This window comes from Nycticebus coucang, chromosome 8, assembly GCF_027406575.1.
Source record: "Nycticebus coucang isolate mNycCou1 chromosome 8, mNycCou1.pri, whole genome shotgun sequence".
Taxonomy (NCBI): domain Eukaryota; kingdom Metazoa; phylum Chordata; class Mammalia; order Primates; family Lorisidae; genus Nycticebus; species Nycticebus coucang.
In genome coordinates, this window is record NC_069787.1 from 105,761,485 (window position 1) to 105,784,831 (window position 23,347).

General features: G+C 44.3%; 1 protein-coding gene across 4 annotated transcripts in view; it reads right to left on the reverse strand.

Annotated features, from left to right (window-relative positions):
• The window catches only part of PIK3CB (phosphatidylinositol-4,5-bisphosphate 3-kinase catalytic subunit beta), a 202,107-nt gene extending 179,013 nt beyond the window's left edge, over nucleotides 1-23,094 (reverse strand). For 2 of the 4 annotated variants that reach the window (XM_053598899.1, XM_053598897.1), the window contains exon 1: nucleotides 22,899-23,094. The gene's annotated coding sequence lies outside the window, so the exon portion shown is untranslated. The other 2 variants (XM_053598901.1, XM_053598898.1) reach the window with 2 other exon arrangements.
• Between the last annotated feature and the right edge of the window lie 253 nt (nucleotides 23,095-23,347).

A 23,347-nucleotide genomic window follows, 5' to 3' on the forward strand; every position in this document is an offset into this window, starting at 1 on the left:
CCCAGCTGTCTCAGCCTCCAGAAGCCAATGGGATTACAGGCACCCGGCTGTGTTTTTCCATTTTTTTTTTTCATGAGTCAGGGTCTCACTGTCGCTCAGGTGAGTCTCTGAACTCCTGAACTCAAGCAATTCTCCCTCCACAGCCTCCCACAGTGCTGGGATTACAGGCGTGAGCCACTGCGCCCGGCCCATTTTCTTATTTTTATAACAAGAAAATAACATTATGTAATTTTTTTTTTTTTAAACACAACTTTCTTTCCCCAGTAGAGTGCTGTGGAGTCATAGTGCACAGCAACCTCAAACTCTTGGGCTTAAGTGATCCTCTTGCCTCACCCTCCGGAGTAGCTGGGATTACAGGCGTCCACCACAACACCCAACTATCTTTAGAGACAGGATCTCGCTCTTGCTCAGGCTGGTCTTGAACTCCTAAGCTCAGGCAATCCACCCATCTCTGACTGTCAGAGTGCTAGGATTACAGGCAGGAGCCCCTGCACCCAGCCACATTATATGATCTTAAAGGTCCATTTCAGCTATAAATTCTGCTTAGTCAAGCAACTCTCACTCACAACTCTTCAGTTTTTGTTCCAAACACTTCTCTAAGCTCCTTTTCTCAGTCTGTAGCACTCATGGCCTCTTCCTATCTGGTTCATACTATATAAAACCCTGTATAACCCTACCCTATACATTTCTCTCCCTCACTCTCTCCTTTCAGGCTATGAATGGCCTTTCCGTTCCTCCAGAACTCACTCCCACCAAAGAAACTTTCCTATGCTACACATCAACAGCAGCCTGTCACTTACCCCACTTAACAAGGGTTCTCAGCCATGCTATATACAATGTCCCCTTTTTTAAAATAACAAATATCCCACAATTATCTCACAACCTCCCCTTCAGCATTTGAAATAAAATATGTACATAATAGAAACTAAACATAACTTTAAATACATACACATGTTATGTACACTCCTACATAAAGTAAAAATGAACATAATTTAGGATGAAATAATACATATGGTAATGGAAAATGATCTGTTACAACTACAAGTCATAAAAAAGTTGTCAGGGATGCAAGGCTGGTTTAACATACGCAAGTCCATAAACGTTATCCACCATATTAACAGAGGCAAAAATAAAGATCACATGATCCTCTCAATAGATGCAGAAAAAGCATTTGATAAAATCCAGCATCCTTTTCTAATTAGAACACTGAAGAGTATAGGCATAGGTGGCACATTTCTAAAACTGATTGAAGCTATCTATGACAAACCCACAGCCAATATTTTACTGAATGGAGTAAAACTGAAAGCTTTCCCTCTTAGAACTGGAACCAGACAAGGTTGTCCTCTGTCACCTTTACTATTCAACATAGTGCTGGAAGTTCTAGCCAATACAATTAGGCAAGACAAGGAAATAAAGGGAATCCAAATGGGAGCAGAGGAGGTCAAACTCTCCCTCTTTGCTGACGACATGATCTTATACTTAGAGAACCCCAAAGACTCAACCACAAGACTCCTAGAAGTCATCAAAAAATACAGTAATGTGTCAGGATATAAAATCAATGTCCACAAGTCAGTAGCCTTTGTATACACCAATAACAGTCAAGATGAGAAGCTAATTAAGGACACAACTCCCTTCACCATAGTTTCAAAGAAAATGAAATACCTAGGAATATACCTAACGAAGGAGGTGAAGGACCTCTATAAAGAAAACTATGAACTCCTCAGAAAGGAAATAGCAGAGGATATTAACAAATGGAAGAACATACCATGCTCATGGATGGGAAGAATCAACATTGTTAAAATGTCTATACTTCCCAAAGCAATCTACCTATTCAATGCCATTCCTATCAAAGTACCTACATCGTACTTTCAAGATTTGGAAAAAATGATTCTGCGTTTTGTATGGAACCGGAAAAAACCCCGTATAGCTAAGGCAGTTCTTAGTAACAAAAATAAAGCTGGGGGCATCAGCATACCAGATTTTAGTCTGTACTACAAAGCCATAGTGCTCAAGACAGCATGGTACTGGCACAAAAACAGAGACATAGACACTTGGAATCGAATTGAACACCAAGAAATGAAACTAACATCTTACAACCACCTAATCTTCGATAAACCAAACAAGAACTTACCTTGGGGGAAAGACTCCCTATTCAATAAATGGTGTTGGGAGAACTGGATGTCTACATGTAAAAGACTGAAACTGGACCCACACCTTTCCCCACTCACAAAAATTGACTCAAGATGGATAAAGGACTTAAATTTAAGGCATGAAACAATAAAAATCCTCAAGGAAAGCATAGGAAAAACACTGGAAGATATTGGCCTGGGGGAAGACTTCATGAAGAAGACTGCCATGGCAATTGCAACAACAACAAAAGTAAACAAATGGGACTTCATTAAACTGAAAAGCTTCTGTACAGCTAAGGAGACAATAACCAAAGCAAAGAGACAACCCACACAATGGGAAAGGATATTTGCATATTTTCAATCAGACAAAAGCTTGATAACCAGGATCTATAGAGAACTCAAATTAATCCACATGAAAAAAGCCAACAATCCCGTATATCAATGGGCAAGAGACATGAATAGAACTTTCTCTAAAGACGACAGACGAATGGCTAACAAACACATGAAAAAATGTTCATCATCTCTATATATTAGAGAAATGCAAATCAAAACAACCCTGAGATATCATCTAACCCCAGTGAGAATGGCCCACATCACAAAATCTCAAAACTGCAGATGCTGGCGTGGATGTGGAGAGAAGGGAACACTTTTACACTGCTGGTGGGACTGCAAACTAGTACAACCTTTCTGGAAGGATGTATGGAGAAACCTCAAAGCACTCAACCTAGACCTCCCATTTGATCCTGCAATCCCATTACTGGGCATCTACCCAGAAGGAAAAAAATCCTTTTATCATAAGGACACGTGTACTAGACTGTTTATTGCAGCTCAATTTACAATCGCCAAAATGTGGAAACAGCCTAAATGCCCACCAACCCAGGAATGGATTAACAAGCTGTGGTATATGTATACCATGGAATACTATTGAGCCATTAAAAAAAATGGAGACTTTACATCCTTCGTATTAACCTCGATGGAAGTGGAAGACATTATTCTTAGTAAAGCATCACAAGAATGGAGAAGCATGAATCCTATGTACTCAATCTTGATATGAGGACAATTAATGATAATTAATTAAGGTTATGGGGGGGAAGCAGAAAGAGGGATGGAGGGAGGGGGGTGGGGCCTTAGTGTGTGTCACACTTTATGGGGGCAAGACATGATTGCAAGAGGGACTTTACCTAACAATTGCAATCAGTGTAACTGGCTTATTGTACCCTCAATGAATCCCCAACAATAAAAAAAAAAAAAAAGTTGTCACACGCTTACACTAATAAGAAATATCGACCGTGATACTACAAAGGCAGGTTGGTATGCACATGTTGTCTTAGTGATAAAATATCACTATCAGCATTTGGCATTGGTGACATAAGTTTTAGAAAGATAACCTTGGTAAAGTTCTAAACAAACCAAAGCATAATCTTTCCTAGATTTATAAAGTAATCACATCCTAGGAAAATTGAGTATGTATTAAACCATTCCACTTTTCACCTATGTAAAATAAGAACTGAAAGTCCTCTAGGACACAAAAACAAATCTTTGGGGCTGGCACAGTGGCTCACTCCTGTAATCCTAGCACTCTGGGAAGCCGAGGTGGGAAAACGGCTTGAGCTTAGGAGTTTGTGACCACCCTGAGCAAGAGAAAGACCCTGTCTCTACGAAAAATGAAAAATTAACTGGGGGTTGTGGTTGATGCCTGCAGTCCCGCTACTTGGGAGGCTGAGGCAGGAGACTATTTTTTTTTTTTTTTTGCAGTTTTTGGCCGGGGCCAGGTCTGAACCCGCCAACTCCAGTATATGGAGACGACACCCTACTCCTTTGAGCCACAGGCGCCTCCTCCCCCCCTTTTTTTTTATTGAGACAGTCTTTTTGACACCCTACTCCTTTGAGCCACAGGCGCCTCCTCCCCCCCTTTTTTTTTATTGAGACAGTCTTTTTTTTTGTTTTTTGTAGAGAAAGAGTCTCACTTTACTGCCCTCGGTAGAGTGCCGTGGTGTCACACGCTCACAGCAACCTCCAGCTCTTGGGCTTACGTGATTCTCTTGCCTCAGCCTCCCAAGCAGCTGGGACTACAGGCACCCGCCACAACGCCCAGCTATTTTTTTTGTTGTTGCAGTTTGGCGGGGGCTGGGTTTGAACCCACCACCTCCGGCATATGGGGCCGGCGCCCTACGCACTGAGCCACAGGCGCCGCCCTATTGAGACAGTCTCACCTTGTTGTCCTCAGTAGAGTGCTGTGGCTCAAAGCAACCTAAAACTCTTGGACTCAAGCAGTACTCTGGCCTCACCCACCCAAGTAGTGGGGACTACAGCACCCAGCTATTTAGAGACAGGATGTCACTCTCACTCAGGCTGGTCTCAAACTCCTGAGCTCAGGGGCAAGCCACCAGCTTGGCCTCCCAGAGTGCTAGGATTATAGGAATGAGCCACTCACTGCACATGGCAAGGAGAATTTTTTGACCCCAGGAGTTTGAGTATGCTGTGAGCTAAGCTGGCACCAGGGCACTCTAACCTAGGCAACAGAATGAGTCTCTCTTTCAAAAAATTTAAATTTTTAAATTTAAATTAAAGTAAAAACAACAGGCTCAGCACCGTGGCTCGGTGAGTAAGGGCGTCAGCCACATGTACTGAGGCCGGCAGGTTTGAGTTTGGCCAGGGCCTGCTTGAGAACTGCAACCAAAAAATAGCCAGGCATTGTGGCGGGCACCTGTAGTCCCAGATACTTGGAAAGCTGAGGCAAGAGAATCACTTAAGGCAGTGGTTCTCAACCTGTGGGTCGTGACCCACAAGAACTGTATTAAAGGGCCGCAGCATTAGGAATGTTGAGAACCACTGAAAGGCCAAAAGTTTGAGATTGCTGTGAGCTATGATGTAACAGCACTTCACCAAGGGCAACATAATGGGACTTTGTCTCAAAAAACAAAAAACTAAAAACAACAATGCAGGCCTGGCGCCTGTAGCACAACGGTTATGGCACCAGCCACATATACCAAGAGTAGCAGGTCTGAACCCGCCCCAGGCCAGCTAAACAACAGTGACAACTGCAACAGGAAAATACCCAGGCGTTGCAGCGGGCACCTGAAGTCCCAGCTAGTTGGAAGGCTGAGGCAAGAGAATTGCTTAAGACCAAGAGTTTGAGGTTGCTGTAAGCTGTGACACGACAGCATTCTACCAAGGGCGACATAGTGAGACTTTGTCTCAAAAAAAAGAAAAAATGCAACAAATAACCTTATCCATACATCATTTTGCACACATGAGCCATAAGGTAATACATTCGAAAAGAATTAATGGTGGAGCACAGTAGTGTGCACTTGTAGTCACAGCTACTCAGGAAGCTGAGACAGGAGCATCACTTGAGCCCAGATGCATGTGGCCAGCACAAACAACATAGTACGAGCCCACCTCTAAAAGAATAAACAAATAAATAAAAGTGAATAAAACTATCAGAATTTCAAAAAGGAAAATTAATGGGTCAAAGAGCGTGTGCATTCATAATTTTAATAGACACTGCTGAATTGCCCTGCTTAGAGGTTATCGATTTATGCTTTGAATACCAATGTATAAAAATGTTTCTCCAGCTCGGCACCTGTGGCTCAAGCGTTAGCTAAGGCACCAGCTACATACACCTGAGCTGGCGGGTTCGAATCCAGCCCAGGCCCGCCAAACAACAATGATGGCTGCAACCAAAAAAAAAAAATAGCTGGGTGTTGTGGCAGGTGCCTATAGTCCCAGCTACATGGGAGGCAGAGGCAGGAGAATCGCTTGAGCCCAGGAGTTGGAGGTTGCTGTGAGCTGTGATGCCACCGCACTCTACCCAGGGTGATAGCTTGAGGTCTATCTCAAAAAAAAAAACAGGTTTCTCCATGGCTCCGCGCCCGTAGCACAGCGGTTACATACACGAAAGTTGGCAGGTTCAAAACCAGCCCAGGTCAGCTAAAACAATGACAATTACAACAACAACAAAAAATAGACGGGCATTGTGGTGAGTGCCTATAGTCCCAGCTACTTGGGAGGCTGAAGCAAGAGAATCGCTTAAGCCCGAAGAGTTTGAGGTTGCTGTGAGCTGTAACACCATAGCACTCCACCAAGGGCGACATAATGGGACTCTGTCTCAAAAAAAAAAAAAAAGTTTCTCCATGGCGGAATGTTGGTGGTTCATGCCTGTAATCCTCTGGGAGGCCAAGGCCAGAAGATTGCTTAATCTCAGGAGTTTGAGGTCAGCCTGAGTGAGACTCTATCTCTACTAAAAATAGAAAAATTAGCTGGATGTTGTGGAACATATCTGTAGTCTCAGCTACTAGGGAGGCTGAGGTGGGAGGATCACTTAAGCCCAGGAGTTTGAGGTAGCAGCAAGCTACAATGATGCTACTGCACTATACTCAGGGTAAGACTCCACCTCGGAAAAAAAAAAAAAAGAAAATGTTTCTCCCAATCCTGGCCAACCCAAAATATTTTATCTTTGCCAAGCTGGTAGGTAAAAGTTAACTGAATATAATTTCAAATAATCTGAATTTCTGCCTGGCACAGTGGCTTACAGCTATAATCTGAACACATTGGAAGGCCAAGGAAGGAGGCTCACTTGAAGCCAGACACACCACGCCTGGCTAATTTTTTAATTTTTTTGTAGAGACGAGGTAACACTATGTTGCCAAGCTAGATTTTCTTGTTCTAGTGCTTGATTTTTATTTTGTAAAAGAATACATAGTTTAGAAAATGTTAAAGTAAAACCAAGTAACTAAAATACAATTTGTGAGTTACTGATATTACCTGTCAATAGGTACAGTTCGAACTATACTGAGAGGGAAAAGTGACCCCACCCCAATTTAAGTTCATTCACAACTTCTCTGTGGAAAGCGGCATACAGTAAGAATTCAACTCATGGGCAGCGCCTGTGGCTCAAGGAGTAGGGCACTGGTCCCATATGCCGGTGGTGGCAGGTTCAAACCCAGCCCCGGCCAAAAACCACAAAAAAAAAAAAAAAAGAATTCAACTCTTATGTAACAAAGAAAATAATCCCATGTTCCCTACATGCAAAATGTTCTTTCACAGTCGCTTGTAATGACACCACAACCAGAAATTTAGGACTCCAGAGTTAGGCAGAAAACACCTTATGTCTCTGAGTACTGTTTAATGATAAATGTAATGTTGACACCTACATTCCTTTCTCATACATGAACATGGGAGGAGGGAAAAAAGGACAAACTGAGCAAATGCTATTTAGTTTTTAAGTGAAAGGATTATTGGGTGGCACTTGTGGCTCAAAGGAGTAGGGTGCTGGCCCTATATGCCAGAGGTGGTGGGTTCAAACCCAGCCCCGGCCAAAAACTGCAAAAAAAAAAAAAGTAAAAGGATTATTAACTGTAACCTGTTGGTTCAGTTATTCAAAAGTAATAAATTCACTTTTCTCTATTCCCAATTCTTTAAGGATCAAGCTTACTAATATCATTCAATGTATCACCCAAACCAATTACCTGAACAGGAGAAAAAAATACTTATATAGTTTCTTACTTCAAAACTTAGTAAAGATGATCTATACAAGCTTATTAGAACATTTAACTATATTAGGCTATACATTAAGCTTTATTGTAAGTTACATATACAATATATGAAAAACCACAAAAAACAGACTTTCTCTTTTCTTTTTTTTTTTAAGACAGAGTCTCACTGTGCACAGCTCACAGCAACCTCAAACTCTTGGGCTTACGCAATTCTCTTGCTTCAGCCTCCCAAGTAGATGGGACTACAGCTGTTCACCACAATGCCCAGCTATTTTTAGAGACGAGGTCTCGCTCTGGATCCAGCTCTGGCTCAGGCTGCTCTCAAACTTGTGAACTCAGGCAATCCACCTGCCTCAACCTCCCAGAGTACTAGGATTACAGGCATGAGCCACCGCACCCGGCCATCTTTCTCATTTTAAAGCCAAGGCAAAAAGAAAAAGCTGTATAGAATTAGGTTAACATCAGATGCACATGTAGGCATCCCTACATTCTTCTTCACTTGAACTTTGTAAAACTGTGTATGGACCTATAAGCAACTTTTGATATTTCTTAATAAAGGCATTGAAAATTAAAAAAAAATAAAGAACTAGGTTAACATGGTAAACATTTATTGGATGCTACTTATGTCAGGCTATGCTGAATGCTCTCTATGCATAATTTTATTGCTTTCTTCATAATAATTCTCTATTGAAGGCACTAATGTTATATCCCTATTTAAGAGAGGAAACTGAAGTTTTGGGAAGTTAGCATGCCAAACGGCGCATAGCTTTTAAGTGGGAGAATCAGGTTTCAAGTATAGATCGGTCTGTATTCTAGAACTCATGCTTTTAATTGATTGCCTCTACATTTATTTATTTCTTAAGTCAGTCCTTTAGAGGAAGTATTTTTTTTTCTTTTTTTGAGACAGTCTCACTTTGTAACCTTTGCTAGAGTGCTGTGTTCCAGTCATAGCTCACTGGAACCTCCAAGTATTAGGCTCAAGTGATTCTCTTGGTCCCCGCCACAACACCTGGCTATTTTTTTGTTGCAGTTTGGCCGGAGCTGGGTTCGAACTCGCCACCCTCAGTATATGGGGCCACTACCCTACTCACTGAGCCACAGGCACCACCTGCAAAATAATTTTTTTTTTTTTTTTTTTGAGACAGTCTCAAGCTGTTGCCCTAGGTAGAGTGCCATCACATCCTAGCTCACAGCAACCTCCAACTCTTGGGCACAAGCGATCCTCTTGCCTCAGTTTTTCTATTTTTAGTAGAGATGGGGGTCTTCGCTTTTGCCCAGGCTGGTCTTGAACTCATGAGCTCAAGCTATTCACCCGCCTCGGCCTTCCAGAGTGCTAGGATTACAGATGTGAGCCACCACGCCTGACCACAGGCAAAATAATTTTTGACAGAAAAAAATTATAGAGGCTCGTTGCCCATAGCTCAGTGAGTAGGGAGCTGGTCACATACACCAAGGCTGGCGGGTTCGAGCCCAGCCCAGGCTTGCTAAACAATGACAACTGCAACCAAAAAATAGCCAGGCATTGTGGCGGCCCCTGTAGTCCCAGCTACTTGGGAGGCTGAGGCAAGAGAATCGCTTAAGCCCAAGAGTTTGAGGTTGCTGTGAGCTGTGACACCACAGCACTCTACCAAGGGCCATATAGTAAAACTCTTGTCTCCAGCCTGGCGCCTGTAGCTCAGCGGCTGGGGCACTGGGCACATAACGCTGGAGCTGACGGGTTCAAATCCAGCCTGCCAAACAACAATGACAACTGTAACCAAAAAATAGCCAGGTGTTATGCAGGCACCTGTAGTCCGAGCTACTTAGAAGGCTGAGGCAAGAGGATCACTTGAACCCAGGAGTCTGAGGTTGCTGTAAGCTATGACGACACCATGGCACTCTACCCAGGGCGATAAAAAGAAAAAAGAAAAAAACAGAAAGAAAAGAAAGAATTATAGGGTCGCACCTGTGGCTCAAGGAGTAGGGCGCTGGCCCCATATACTGGGAGTGGTGGGTTCAAGCCAGGCCTCAGCCAAAACTGCCAAAAAAAGAATTATAGAGAGCTATAAAGAAGTATGTAATATACAGGTAGCGTGGGCTTTGAAAATGATGAAGAGGGGGGTGCCTGTAGTTCAGTGGGTAGGGTGCCGGCCCCATATACCGAGGGTGATGGGTTTGGGCCCAGCCCCGGCCAAACTGCAACAAAAAAATGGCCGGGCGTTGTGGTGGGCGCCTGTAGTCCCAGCTACTCAGGAGGCTGGGACAGGAGAATCGCCTAGGCTCAAGGATTTGAAGGTTGCTGTGAGTTGTGACGCCACAGCACTCTACCGAGAGTTAAGAAGTGAGAGTCTGTCTCAAAAAAAAAGAAAAAAGAAAAGAAAGAAAATGATGAAGAAGCGGCAATTAAAGGTAGACAAGCAGGAGTACTGGGCTCCGTGTACAAACTATAAAGACATTAGACACTCGTTATAGGCAGAACAAGGACCTAAAACCAGAAGCTCCTCAGTTAGAAAAAACATGAATAATAGAACAAAGGTTGTAAGTCAAGAGTTAAGACACCTGGCCAGGCGTGGTGGCTCACGCCTGTAGTCCTAGCTCTGTGGGAGGCCGAGGCGGGCGGATTGTCTGAGCTCAGAGGTTCGAGACCAGTATGAGCAGCAGTGTGAGCCAGAGTAAGACCCTGTCTCTACTAACATCAAAAACAGCCAGACGTTGTGGTGGGCGTCTGTAATCCCAGCTACTGGGGAGGCAATGGAAAAGAGCACCGCTAGAGGAAGAAGAAAATGAACACAAAAAGAAAGAGTACTGGGTGGCGCCTGTGGCTCAGTCGGTAGGGCGCCGGCCCCATATGCCGAGGGTGGCGGGTTCATGCCCGGCCCCGGCCAAACTGCAACCAAAAAATAGCCGGGCGTTGTGGCGGGCGCCTGTGGTCCCAGCTACTCAGGAGGCTGAGGCAGGAGAATCGCCTAAGCCCAGGAGTTGGAGGTTGCTGTGAGCTGTGTGACGCCACGGCACTCTACCGAGGGCAATAAAGTGAAACTCTGTCTCTACAAAAAAATATAAAAAAAGGGCGGCGCCTGTGGCTCAAGGAGTAGGGCGCCGGTCCCATATGCCGGAGGTGGCGGGTTCAGACCCAGCCCTGGCCAAAAAAAAAAAAAAAAGAAAGAGTACTTCAAATGAAGAAGAATGAACAAGCAAGCTGAAATTAAAAATTAAAAAAATAAATTAATTTAAAAAAAAAAAGTTAAGACACCTAATTATCTCCAAAGTAAATGGATTTCTGCCACTATCCAAAAAAAAAAAAAAAAGTTTAAAAATAAAAACAAAAAAAGAATAAAAATAGTTCTTATTGATCACAAACTTGTCTGAAATCAACAACCATTTATTTCTACAAATTTTTCTTTAGGCTTACATTGTAGTGCAAAGAATAAGTACGTTAAGAGAATTCCAGCTGGTTCTCCCCAGGAACTCCCCCTTAAAATTACCTATGAAATGAATCTTAATTAAGGGGAATGAAATCTATATACCTTATAAATTTGGGACCCAACTGTGAAAACATATATCTATGGATAAACATTTTAGCTAACAAATTAACACTTTTGTTCAGATAACATAATGGTAGCAATTTGTACTGATTTATAAAGCTAGAAAAGAAAACACTGATTTTATTTACTTATTTAATCTTTCTTTTTTTTTTTTTTTTTTTTAGAGACAGAGTCTCACTTTATGGCCCTCGGTAGAGTGCCGTGGCCTCACACAGCTCACAGCAACCTCCAATTCCTGGGCTTAAGCGATTCTCTTGCCTCAGCCTCCCGAGCAGCTGGGACCACAGGCACTCGCCACAATGCCCGGCTATTTTTTGGTTGCAGTTTGGCCGGGGCCGGGTTTGAACCCGCCACCCTCGGTATATGGGGCTGGCGCCCTACCAACTGAGCCACAGGCGCCGCCCTTATTTAATCTTTCTTTGAAACAGAGTCCCACTCAGTCACCCTGGGTAGAGTTGCACAGCAACCTCAAACCGGAGGTGGCGGGTTCAGACCCAGCCCTGGCCAAAAAAAAAAAAAAAAAGAAAAAAAGAAAGAGTACTTCAAATGAAGAAGAATGAACAAGCAAGCTGAAATTAAAAATTAAAAAAATAAATTAATTTAAAAAAAAAAAGTTAAGACACCTAATTATGGCTCAAGGGATCCTTTTGCCTTAGCCTCTCCAGAAGCTAGGACTACAGGAATTGGCTACAATTGCCAGCTAGTTTTTCTATTTTTAGGGGAGATAGGGTCTCATTCTTGCTCAGGCTGGTCTTGAACTCATGAACTTACGCAGTCCACCTGTCTCAGCCTACAGAATGCTAGGACTGCAGGAATGAACCACAAAGGCTGGCTGAAAACACAGATTTTTTTTTTTTTTTTTTTTTGGAGACAGAGTCTCACTATGTCGCCCTCAGTAAAGGGCCTGTCATCACAGCTCACAGCAACCTCAAACTCTTGGGCTTAAGCAATTCTCTTGCCTCAGCCTCAAGTAGCTGGGACTCAAGGCACCCGCCACAATGTCCAGCTATTTTTTGTTGTAGTTATCATTGTTGGTTAGCTAGCCCAGATCAGGTTCGAACCCGCCAACTTCAGTGTATGTGGCTGGCGCTGTAACAACTGTCCTATGGGCGCTGAACCTGAAAACACTAATTTTAACAGTATCCAAATACAGGCTGGGCACCATGGCTCACGCCTGTAATCCTAGCACTCTGGGAGGCCAAGGTGGGTGGAATACCTGAGCTCATAGTTTCGAGACCAGCCTGAGCCAAAGGGAGACCTTGTCTCTAAAAATAGCCAGACAGCTCGGTGCCCGTTGCACAGTAGTTACTGCGCCAGCCACCTACACCCAAGTTGGCGGATTCAAACCCAGCCTGAGCCAGCTAAAATAACAATGACAACTACAACATAAAATAGCCTGGCATTGTGGCGGGCACCTGTGGTCCCAGCTACTTGGGAGGCTAAGGCAAAAAAATCGCTTAAGCCCTAGAGTTTGAGGTTGCTGTGAGCTGTGAAGCCACAGCACTCTACCAAGGGCAACATAATGGGACTCTGTCTCAAAAAAAATAATAAATAAAAATAAAAGTAGCCAGGCATTGCTGTGGACAACTGTAGTCCCAGCTACTAGGGAGGTTGAGGCAAAAGAATCGCTTGAGGAGGCAGCGCCTGTGGCTCAAAGGGGTAGGGCGCTAGCCCCATATGCCAGAGGTGACGATTTCAAACCCAGCCCCAGCAAAAAAAACTGCAAAAAAAAAAAAAAAAAAAAAAATCTCTTGAGTCCAAGAGATTGTTGTAAGCTATGACGCCATGGCACTCTACCTAGGGTGACAAAGCAAGACTACCAAAACAAAAACAAAAAATTTCAAATGGCAGTTCTTCAGTTATTTAATTCCTATAAAAACTATCAATAGGTTAAATTATTAAATAGGGCAGCACCCATAGCTCAGTGGGTAGGGCACCAGCCACATACACCGAGGCTGGCAGGTTCGAACCAGGCCCAGCTAAAACAACAATGACAACTGCAACAACAACAAAAAATAGCCAGACGTTGTGGTGGGCGCCTGTAGTCCCAGCTGCTAGGGAGGCTGAGGCAAGAGCTTGAGCCCAAGAGTTTAAGGTTGCTGTGAGCTGTGATGCCACCACACTCTACCCAGGGGGACAGCTTGAGACTATGTCTCAAAAAAAAAAAATTATTAAACAGTAAGAAAACTTCAAATTGGATTAAATTTATAATTCTGATAATCTGAAATACTTTGTTTGAGACAGAGTCTCAGTAGAGTGCCGTCGCGTCACAGCCCACAACAACCTCCAACTCTTGGGCTTAAGCGATTCTCTTGCCTCAGCCTCCCAAGTAGCTGGGACTATAGGCACCCGCCACAATGCCTGGCTATATTTTTGTTGCAGTGGTTTAGCTGGCCCAGGTGGGGCCACATATACCCTAGGTGTATGTGGCTGGCACTCTAACCACTGTGCTATGGGCACTGAGCAGATAATCTGAAATACTAATAAAGTCAGAAAAGCTCAATTGGTTAAGCTAGTCAAGTGTAAATGCATGAAAATGGAGTTTGACCTCTTATTGACAGTTACCTCAAATTCTTCCCAGTGGCTCAGCAAGTAAGGAATTCAAGGAATTCAAGTCTTGAAGGTCTAGTGATCACTGTGGCTAAATCACCCAGTCAACATCAAATTATCTGATTTGTCTCTAACTCCTTAGACTCCCTTCCATCTTTTCTCTACTTTGCAATTCCCATTACTTCTAAACAGTGGGACAAAGAGATAGATGTGAAATTGGTAAATATGACTAATTAGTTATTAGAAATTCAGGGGTAAACTGTGGTCAGGAATGTGGCTAAACTGTAGTCTAAAATAAAGCTTCTGGATTATCCATGGATTTCTTTTAATCCGAATAATCCTCCTGCAGTAGGCATGGATAATCAGGATTGTATTTCCCCTTAAAGGCAAATCAGCATTTGCCTGGTGGTCTCCCAAGTGGCTGGAGTATCAAAGGACCACAAATTACAGGGCCAAAGATGCTGCAGTCCCTCCCAGGTGTACACAAGGAAGGATTCTGAGGAGATACAGGAGATTGTCCAGATTAACATTCTTGATTTTAGCTCCTAATTAAAGGATCAACCTCAGGTGATCAAGTATATATTCAAGGAACTGGTGTAAGGAAATTAGAACATATACAGAGAAGGGAACTGAATGAAAGAAAGATCTTTCAGCCAGAATTCCAGAGAAGCCTAGGGAAGAATTTGTGAATTTTCTGAGGAAGTGATGGAATTTCTAGATTATTAACTGCTTTAGGCTAGAACCAAATTAACAGGATAATGGGCACTATATTTGCAATACACCTTCGCTGTACAAATAGCATATCCCTTCCTCAGTCCCGAAGAAAGCTGAGTATCTAAAATAACTGACTGCTTAAATGGACACATTAGCAGAAACAGACAATGCTAGAGAAAAATTAGAGAGAAAAACTGGAACTTCAGAACATAATCCTTGACAAAATTAACCTCTACCATACCCTTTGCTAGCAGTAAAGTATATCATTATGAGTTTACCATAGAGAGATGAGAGATTATGACATATAATTTTATTAAAGACCCTAAATTTTTTAGATACTTTATGAGATATGCCTGGCTTGACAGGTTCCAAAAATTATATGATTTTTTTTTCATTTAAAGCTTTTGTAACATTCCTCCAACTACAAAAATCATTATTTTATTGCATGTAAATCCATTAAGCTGAAGACTGGCACTCTCATTTATATTTCTAAAAGGAAGCCAACACAATTAGGGCAATCAATTATTTACTCATTCCAGGTCTGACAAATTCTGTGGATGAGAATTTTCACTTAAAAAAAAAAAAAAATAGGCCCATGCCTATAATTCTAGCACTCTAGGAAGTAGAGGGAGGAGGATCCCTTAAGCCCAGGAGTTCCACACCAGGCTGAGTGAGAGAGTGAGACCCCCATCTCTACTAAAAACAGAAAGATTAGCTGGGTGTTATGGGAGGTAGTCCCAGCTACGTGAGATGCTCAGGCAGAAGGATCACTGGAGACCAGGAGTCTGAGATTATAGCGAACTAGCCTGAGGCAATAGCACTCTAACCTGGAGCAACAGAGACTCTATCTCAAAAAGAAAAAAAAAATTGATTAGGCAAGGTGACTCACACATGTAATCCTAGCACTTTGGGAGAACAAGGTGGGAGGATTATCTGAGCCCAGGAGTTCAGACCAACCTGGGCATTATAGTGAGGCCCCATCACTACCAAAAAAAAAATATTTTTAATTAGCTAGGCATGATGGGGTACACACCTATAGTCCCAGCCAGTCTCAGATACTCAGGACCAAGGCAGGAAGAGTACTTGGGCTCAGGAATTCAAGGCCAATTGAACTATGAACATGCGACTGCAGTCCAGCCTTGGCAACACAGCAAGACTTCGTCTCTGAAAAAAATGAATAAATAAAATAAAAAGAAAATCCAAGGGTTAGGAACTGGGGGTATGGAGAGTAGATCTTGTGACTGCAAACAGTTGCACAAAATTGCAAAGGGAATTTTGGGGGAGTGTTGGAATTGTTCTGTATCCTATTAAAGGTGATGGTTCTAAGAATCCCTGCACAGCAGGGCACAGTGGCTCACACCTGTAATCCCAGCACTCTGGGAGCCGAGGCAGGTGGATTGCCTGAACTCAGGAGTTCAAGACCAGCCTGAACTAGAGTGAGACCCATCTTTAAAAATAGTGAGGCATGTGGCAATTGCCTATAGTGCCAGCTATTAGGGAGGCTGAGGCAAGAGAATCGATTGAGCCCAGGAATTTGAGGTTGCTGTGAGCTATGACGCTATAGCACTCTACTGAGGGTGACAAAATGAGACTTTGTCTCAAAAAAAAAAGAATCTTTGCATGAGTTAAAACTCATAGGACAGTACATCAAAAAAGTACTACATTTCCTAAATGTTTTAAAAGTCAATGCTACTACTAGGTGTAGAATATAAATGTCTTAACACAAAAACTAAGAAAATGCCATGAAGGCTATGTTAACCAGTTTGATAAAAATATTTCAAATTGTATATAAAACCAGCACATTGTACCCCATGATTGCATTAATGTACACAGCTATGATTTAATTAAAAAAATTCAATGCTCCTTCCCTTTCAGAAATGTCTTTTAGGTGGCATCCGTAGCTCAGTGGGTAGGGTGCCGGCCACATATACCAAGGATGGCGGATTCGAGCCCAGCCTGAGCCTGCTAAACAACAATGACAACTGCAATCAAAGGAAAAATAGCCGAGCGCTGTGGCAGGTGCCTGTAGTCCCAGCTACTTGGGAAGCTGAGCCAAGAGAATCACTTGGGCCCGGGAGTTTGAGGTTGCTGTGAGATGTGACGCCACAGCACTCTACCAAAGTCGACATAGTAAGACTGTGTCTCAAAACAAAACAAAACAAAACAAAAGAAATGTCTTTTAATTAAAATATCTTCAGTCGTCAAAAAAAAAAAAAAAAATCTATAGGGGCAGTGCCTGTGGCTCAGCAGGTAAGGTGCTGGCCCCATATACCGAGGGTGGCGGTTTCGAACGCAGCCCCTGCCAAACTGCAACAAAAAAAATAGCTGAGTGTTGTGGTGGGCACCAGCAGTCCCAGCTACTCAGGAGGCTGAGGCAAGAGAAACGCCTAAGCCCAAGAGGTGGAGGTTGCTGTGAGCTGGGACGCCAAGGTACTTCTACCAAGGGCAACAAAGTGAAACTCAGTCTCTAAAAAAAAAAAAAAAATCTATCAACTCAAAAAAAGAAAGGTCTAGGTGGTGCCTGTGGCTCAGTGAGTAGGGCACCAGCCCCATATACCGAGGGTGGCAGGTTCAAACCTAGCCCTGGCCAAACTGCAACAACAACAAAAAAAATAGCCAAGTGTTGTGGTGGGCACCTATAATCCCAGGTACTGGGGAGGCTGAGGCAAGAGGATCGCCTAAGCCCAAGAGCTAGAGGTTGCTGTGAGTTGTGATGCCCCAGCACTCTACCGAGGGCAACAAAGTAAGACTCTGTCTCAAAAAAAAAAAAAAAAAAGAAACATCTGAATTAGAGACAGGCAATCAAAATTATTAGAGCAACCGCTAGGGAACAGGATATACACACCCCCCCACCATACATCTAATCTATTTCATTTTCTTTCTTTCAACTAGAAGATTATGACTGAGGGCTCAGCACCTGTAACACAGTGGTTACGGTGCAAACCAATCCACCGTGGGTGGCAGGTTCGAACCTGGCCCGGGGCCAATTAAACAACTGCAACAAAAAAAAAAATAGCCAGATGTGGCAGGCACCTGTAGTCCCAGCTACTTGGGAGGCTGAGGCAAGAGAATCGCTTGAGGCAAGAGTTGGAGGTTGCTGTAAGCTGTGGCCACAGCACTCTACCAAAGGCAACATGGTAAGACTAACCCCCCCTCCAAAAAAAAACAGAAGGGTCGGGCAGCGCCTGTGGCTCAAGGAGTAGGGCGCTGGTCCCATATGCTGGAGGTGGTAGGTTCAAACCCAGCCCCGGCCAAAAAAAAAAAAAGAAGAGTGGTGCCTGTGGCTCAGTGAGTAGGTCACCAGCCCAATATACTGAGGGTGGCAGGTTCGAACCCGGCCCCAGCCAAACTGCAACAATAAAATATCCAGGCATTGTGGCAGGCACCTATAGTCCCAGCTGCTCGGGAGGCTGAGACAAGAGAATTGCCTAACCCAAGAGTTGGAGGTGCTGTGAGCTGTGATGCCACAACACTCTACAGAGGACGAAAAAGTCAGACTCTGTCTCTAAAAAAAAAAAAGAAGATTATGACTCAGAATTATTTAACTGGAAATGATAATGTAATCTGAGAACAAGTTAAGGAGGAAGTATGCCAGTTTAGAGCCATTCTAAAGAGTAAAGCTGGACTCAATGGCTGGAAGATCCAGGAAGGTAGACCTTAATTATGATAAAACTTCAGAAAAATTATTCAGCCAGGCATCGTGGCTCACACCTATAATCCTAGCACTCTGGGAGGCCAAGGCAGGCATATTGCTTGAGCTCAAGAGTTCGAAACAGCCTGAGCAAAAGAGAGACCACTACTAAAAATAGAAAAACTGAGGCAGGAGGATCACTTGAGCCCAGAGTTGGAGGTTGCAAAGAGCTATGACACCATGGCACTCTGGGACAACAGCTTAAGTCTCTGTCTCAAAAATCAAAAATTAAATAAATAAATAAATAAATAAATAAAAAGACTGTCTCAAAAAAAAAGAGAAAAAAATTTTTTAATTAGCTAGGCATGATGGTGTGCACCTGTAGTCCCAGTTAGTAGGTAAGCTGAAGTGGGAAAATTACCTGAGGCCACGATTTCAAGGCAGTAGTACATTATGACTGGCCCATGAATAACCACTATAGTCCAGCTCAGACAACATTTTGTAATATACTGTCTGTAAAAAAAACTTCTTTTTTAAATAAAAATAAGTAAAAGCAAGATAACCAGCTGATACACAGATAACATCTGGATTTACTTCTTAATCTAACAAAAAGCCACTGGAACAGAATAATAAATAAATATCACTCTGACTGATATGTGCAAAATGAAGCAAGATCAGGGAAAGGAGGTCAGTTAGGAAGCTATTACACAGAAAGAACTGAGAAAGAGGTAATAAAAATAAAGTTAATGTATTTGAGATACATATTTGTGTGTGTGTATATATATATTTTTTGTTTGTTTGTTTTTGGAGACAGAGTCCCACTATGTTGCCCTCAGTAGAGTGCTCTGGCGTCACAGCTCACAGCAACCTCAAACTCTTGGGCTTGAGTGATTCTCTTGCCTCAGCCTCCCAAGCAGCTGGGACTACAGGTGCCCGCTGCACCACCAAGCTATTTTTTTGTTACAGTTGTCATTGTTGTTTTAGCTGGCCCCAGCTGGGTTCGAACCTGCCAACTTCAGTGTATGTGGCTGGCACCATAACCACTGTACTACAGGTACCAAGCCTGAATATATTTTAGATGTAAAATTGACTGGATTTGCTAGAGGATTAGCTGTACAATAGGGGTGGAGTGAGGTAAAGGGATAAATTAAGAATAACAGGCTGGGCGTGGTGGCTCACACTTGTAATCCTAGCACTCAGGGAGGCTGAGGCAGGTGGACTGCTTGAGCTCACAAGTTCAAGACCAGCCTGAGCAAAAGTGAGACACCATCTCTACTAAAAATAGAAAAACTGAGACAAGAGAATCGCTTGAGCCCGAGTTGGAGGTTGCTGTGAGCTATGACACCACAGGCGACAGCTCAAGACTCTGTCTCAAAAAAAAAAAAAAAATGACCACTAGATTTTTTTTCCTTTTTCTGAGACAGAGTCTCAAGCTGTTGCCCTGGGTAGAGTAGCTCATAACAACCTCCAACTCTTGGGCTATAACAAGCTATGACACCACAGGGTAACAGCTGTATATCAAGGGTGGCTGCTTCAAACCCAGCTCCAGCCAAACTGCAACAAAAAAATAGCCAGGCGTTGTGGTGGGCACTGTAGTCCCAGCTACTTGGGAGGCTGAGGCAAGAGAATCGCCTAAGTCCATGAGTTGGCAGTTGCTGTGAGCTGTGTGACACCACAGCACTCTACGGAGGACAAAAAAGTGAGACTCCGCTCTACAAAAAAAAAAAGAAAGAAAGAAAAGAAAAGAACCACTAGATTTTTTTTTTTTTTTTTGAGACACAGTCTCAAGCTGTTCCCCTGGGTAAAGTGCCGTGGCCTCATAGCTCACAATCTCCAACTCATGGGCTCAAGCAATTCTCTTGCCTCAGTTTTTCTACTTTTAGTAAAGACAGGGTCTAGATTTTGCTCAGGATGGGCTCTAACCTGTAAGCGCAGGCTATCCACCCACCTCGGCCTCCCACAGTGCTAGGATTATAGGTGTGAGCCACCATGCCAGGCCAACCACTAAATTTTTTTCATTCAAGGGAGTGGGGAGTGGTGTTCTATGAAATGAAGACTGCTAGAGAAGTAACAGGTTGAGGAATAGAAATCAAGACAGTCATCTACAAACAGACAAAGTGAAGGCACTATGTAGGCAAGGAGAAGTTTGAAGTTCAGGTCTGGAGATAAAAATCTGAGAGTTAACGGTGTATGTGTATATTTAAACCACAGGACAAAATGTTAACACTCAAAAAGAGTATAGGTATAGAAAGTAAAGACAGGGCCGGGCACGGTGGCTCAGGCCTGTAATCCTAGCACTCTGGAAGGCTGAGGAGGGTGGACTGCCTGAGCTCAGGAGTTCGAGACCAACCTGAGCCAGAGTGAGACCCTGTCTCTAAAAACAGCTGGGTGTTCTGGAGGGCAACTGTAGTCCCAGCTACTTGGGCAGCTGAAACAAGAGAATCGCTTGAGCCCAAGAGTCTGAGGTTGCTGTGAGCTATGTCACCACCATACTCTACCAAGGATGACAAAGTAAGACTGTTTCAGAAAAAAAGAAAGAAAGAAAAGTTGAGCACAGTGGCTCATGCCTGTAATCCTACCACTCTGGGTGACAGAGGTGGGTGGATTGCTTGAGCTCAGAAGTTTGATACTGGCCTGAGCAAGAGCAAGACCTCATCCCTACTAAAAATAGAAAAACAAGCCAGGCTTTGTGGCGGGGATATGTAGACCCAGCTACTCAAGGAGGCTGAAGCAAGAGGATCTCTTGAGCCCAAGAGTTTGCAGTTGCTGTGTGCTAGGACGGGGCAGTCCACCCAGGGCAACATAGTCTCAAAACGACAACAAAAACTGAGGCCCAGAAAGCCTGAGTAACATCCCTACAGCCCCAGCTATCTTGACCCAGGTGGAGACCTAGAACATGTGATTTATGACCTCTAGCCTTTTCACAGTGGCTAGCAATGGTTCTATTATGGAGTTCAACAGTCTAAGCTAGACAACAAGGAAGATTTCAAGGAAGAACATAATTTATACTATAGAGGGGGTTTTTTCCATGTAGTTTTTTGGCATTCACAAAGCAAACTGGAGCAAAAGTATTTATGAATGAGTCTCTGAAAAGCTGTAGTGGCAATATAGCAATAATTAAAACCCAACTTAAGGGCGGCGCCTGTGGCTCAGTCGGTGAGGCCGGGCCCCATATACCCAGGGTGGCGGGTTCAAACCCGGCCCCGGCCAAACTGCAACCAAAAAATAGCCGGACGTTGTGGCGGACGCCTGTAGTCCCAGCTGCTTGGGAGGCAAGAGAATCGCTTAAGCCCAGGAGTTGGAGGTTGCTGTGAGCTGTGTGAGGCCATGGCACTCTACCAAGGGCCATAAAGTGAGACTCTGTCTCTACAAAAAAAAAAAAAAAAACCAACTTAATCTTCTCCACTTCTAAAAAAACACTCTGAAGGTAGAGTCTGAGTGTGAAAGAGGGGTGTCAACTAAAATTTTTATTTCTTCATCACCTTGGCTTTGGCGAATACAATTCTAGTTCTAAAACTTAAGATTTTTACTTTCTTCCATACTTGCTGTTCTCAAACTAGGTTAAGTTTGTTACCCTGACCACTCTCCTCTGCTACATTACCTGGACTTAAAAACAGGGCTGCTTCTACCATAAAATCTTACAAAGTTGGGTAAAAATCCCCACATGATTAATGAACTGCTGAGAACTCTGACTCGTTGGAGATGGTCTGATTAGGAATCACATTTCCAAACATCCATTCAACACTTCAAAATAAGTACTCATCTAATTTAATTATGATGACTTCACCAGACATTTACACTGCCCACAATGATGTTTACAAAAGTACTTGTCACACCTTCCGGATGTAGCAAAGCAAAAAAGAAAAAAAGGAGTCTGTTTCCATACTCTTCGTGTGTTTATACTCTGTAACAAGTGATAGAGTTCAAGAGTCACTTAAGATTAAACAGCAAAGCACTTGAAGTTTATATGTCCCACCATCTTTTCATCTAAGTGAATCCCGAATTCGCTAGGTTTCAGTACAGCACCAAATTCCCACTCGGTATCTGAGACAGGTTTCCAAGTCAACCCTTGCTACAAAGAAAATACAGGGTTCTAGGAAGAGACCACAGAATTCTACTATTTTGGCCGCCGCAAGATAACAGGCTCTGATATTAAGCAACTCCAGTAAAGGTATATTGCAACACTAGACCAGTTCAGAAATAAATGTGCCCCCAAACGCATGCCCGTATCTGAGAATTAGAAATACCGAACAAGAGATGCTAGACCAGTGCTGCTCCTAATAGCTACCACTTACTGAGCACTCCCTCTTTGGTTATACCTACCCTCACAACAACCGTAAGATATATGTATTATTATTCCCATTTAACACATCAGAATATTTTGGACCCAAACCCCAGACTGGTCAGTGGCGGCGTTGGGATTCCAAAATATGTTCCTAACTCAACAGCCCTGGATCTCCCCCCCCTTTAAATACAATTCTGCGCAAAAAGGCACCTGAGGGTCTGGAAGCTCCGTAGATGTCCGCATATGCGCCCCTGGGGACCGAACCTAAAGCTCAGGCGGCCCGGGACGCCCGGCCGCATCTCTGCCTAGCAGAGGCGGTGGTGGGGGGCGCCACTCACCTAAGACAGCCCCAGGCGGGCCGCAGCCCTGGGAGGCGCCGCCGCCGGCGGGCGAACGGGTGTCCTCCAAGCCGGCAGGAAGCGCGGCGCTGCCACCAGAGTCGCCGGCGCCGCAGGCGGCCGCCAGCAAGAGCGCACCGCTGGCCCGCGCGGGCGCACCTCAGCCGGACGTCGCGACCCCGCCGTCCCTCAGTCGCGCCGCATCCGGGTCCCGTGCCGCCGCACTCACCTGCCCCGGGGCTCCACCGCCACCGCTGACTACCGCTCCGGGTGCACGGTCAGCAGTCCAGGGAGCTGCAACCTCCCCGCTCCGGCGCCCCCATCCCCGCCTCTCTCAGTCACTTCTCGCCGGCTCCGCGAAGCTCTACACCCGCCCACTACCCACTGCCATGGCCCGCTCCGCCGCACCGACAGACGGAGCACGCGCGCGCCGCCGCCTTCCCCGAGCTCGCGCGTGCGCGCGCGCTCGCTTCCTAGGCAGGCCTCCCGGCAGCGCCCGCCCCGCCCTGTACACCACTCGGACCAATCCCCGGCCCCGCGGCGGTGGTGACGGCCAGCCTGGGGAGGGGGGGAGGGAACCGGCAACGCCGCCTAGTCCTCTCCGGCTGCCTCTGCGGCAGTGACACCACTGCGTGGCGGTTCCTGCCTCAGAAGACTGCGGAATAGAGAATCCCCAGC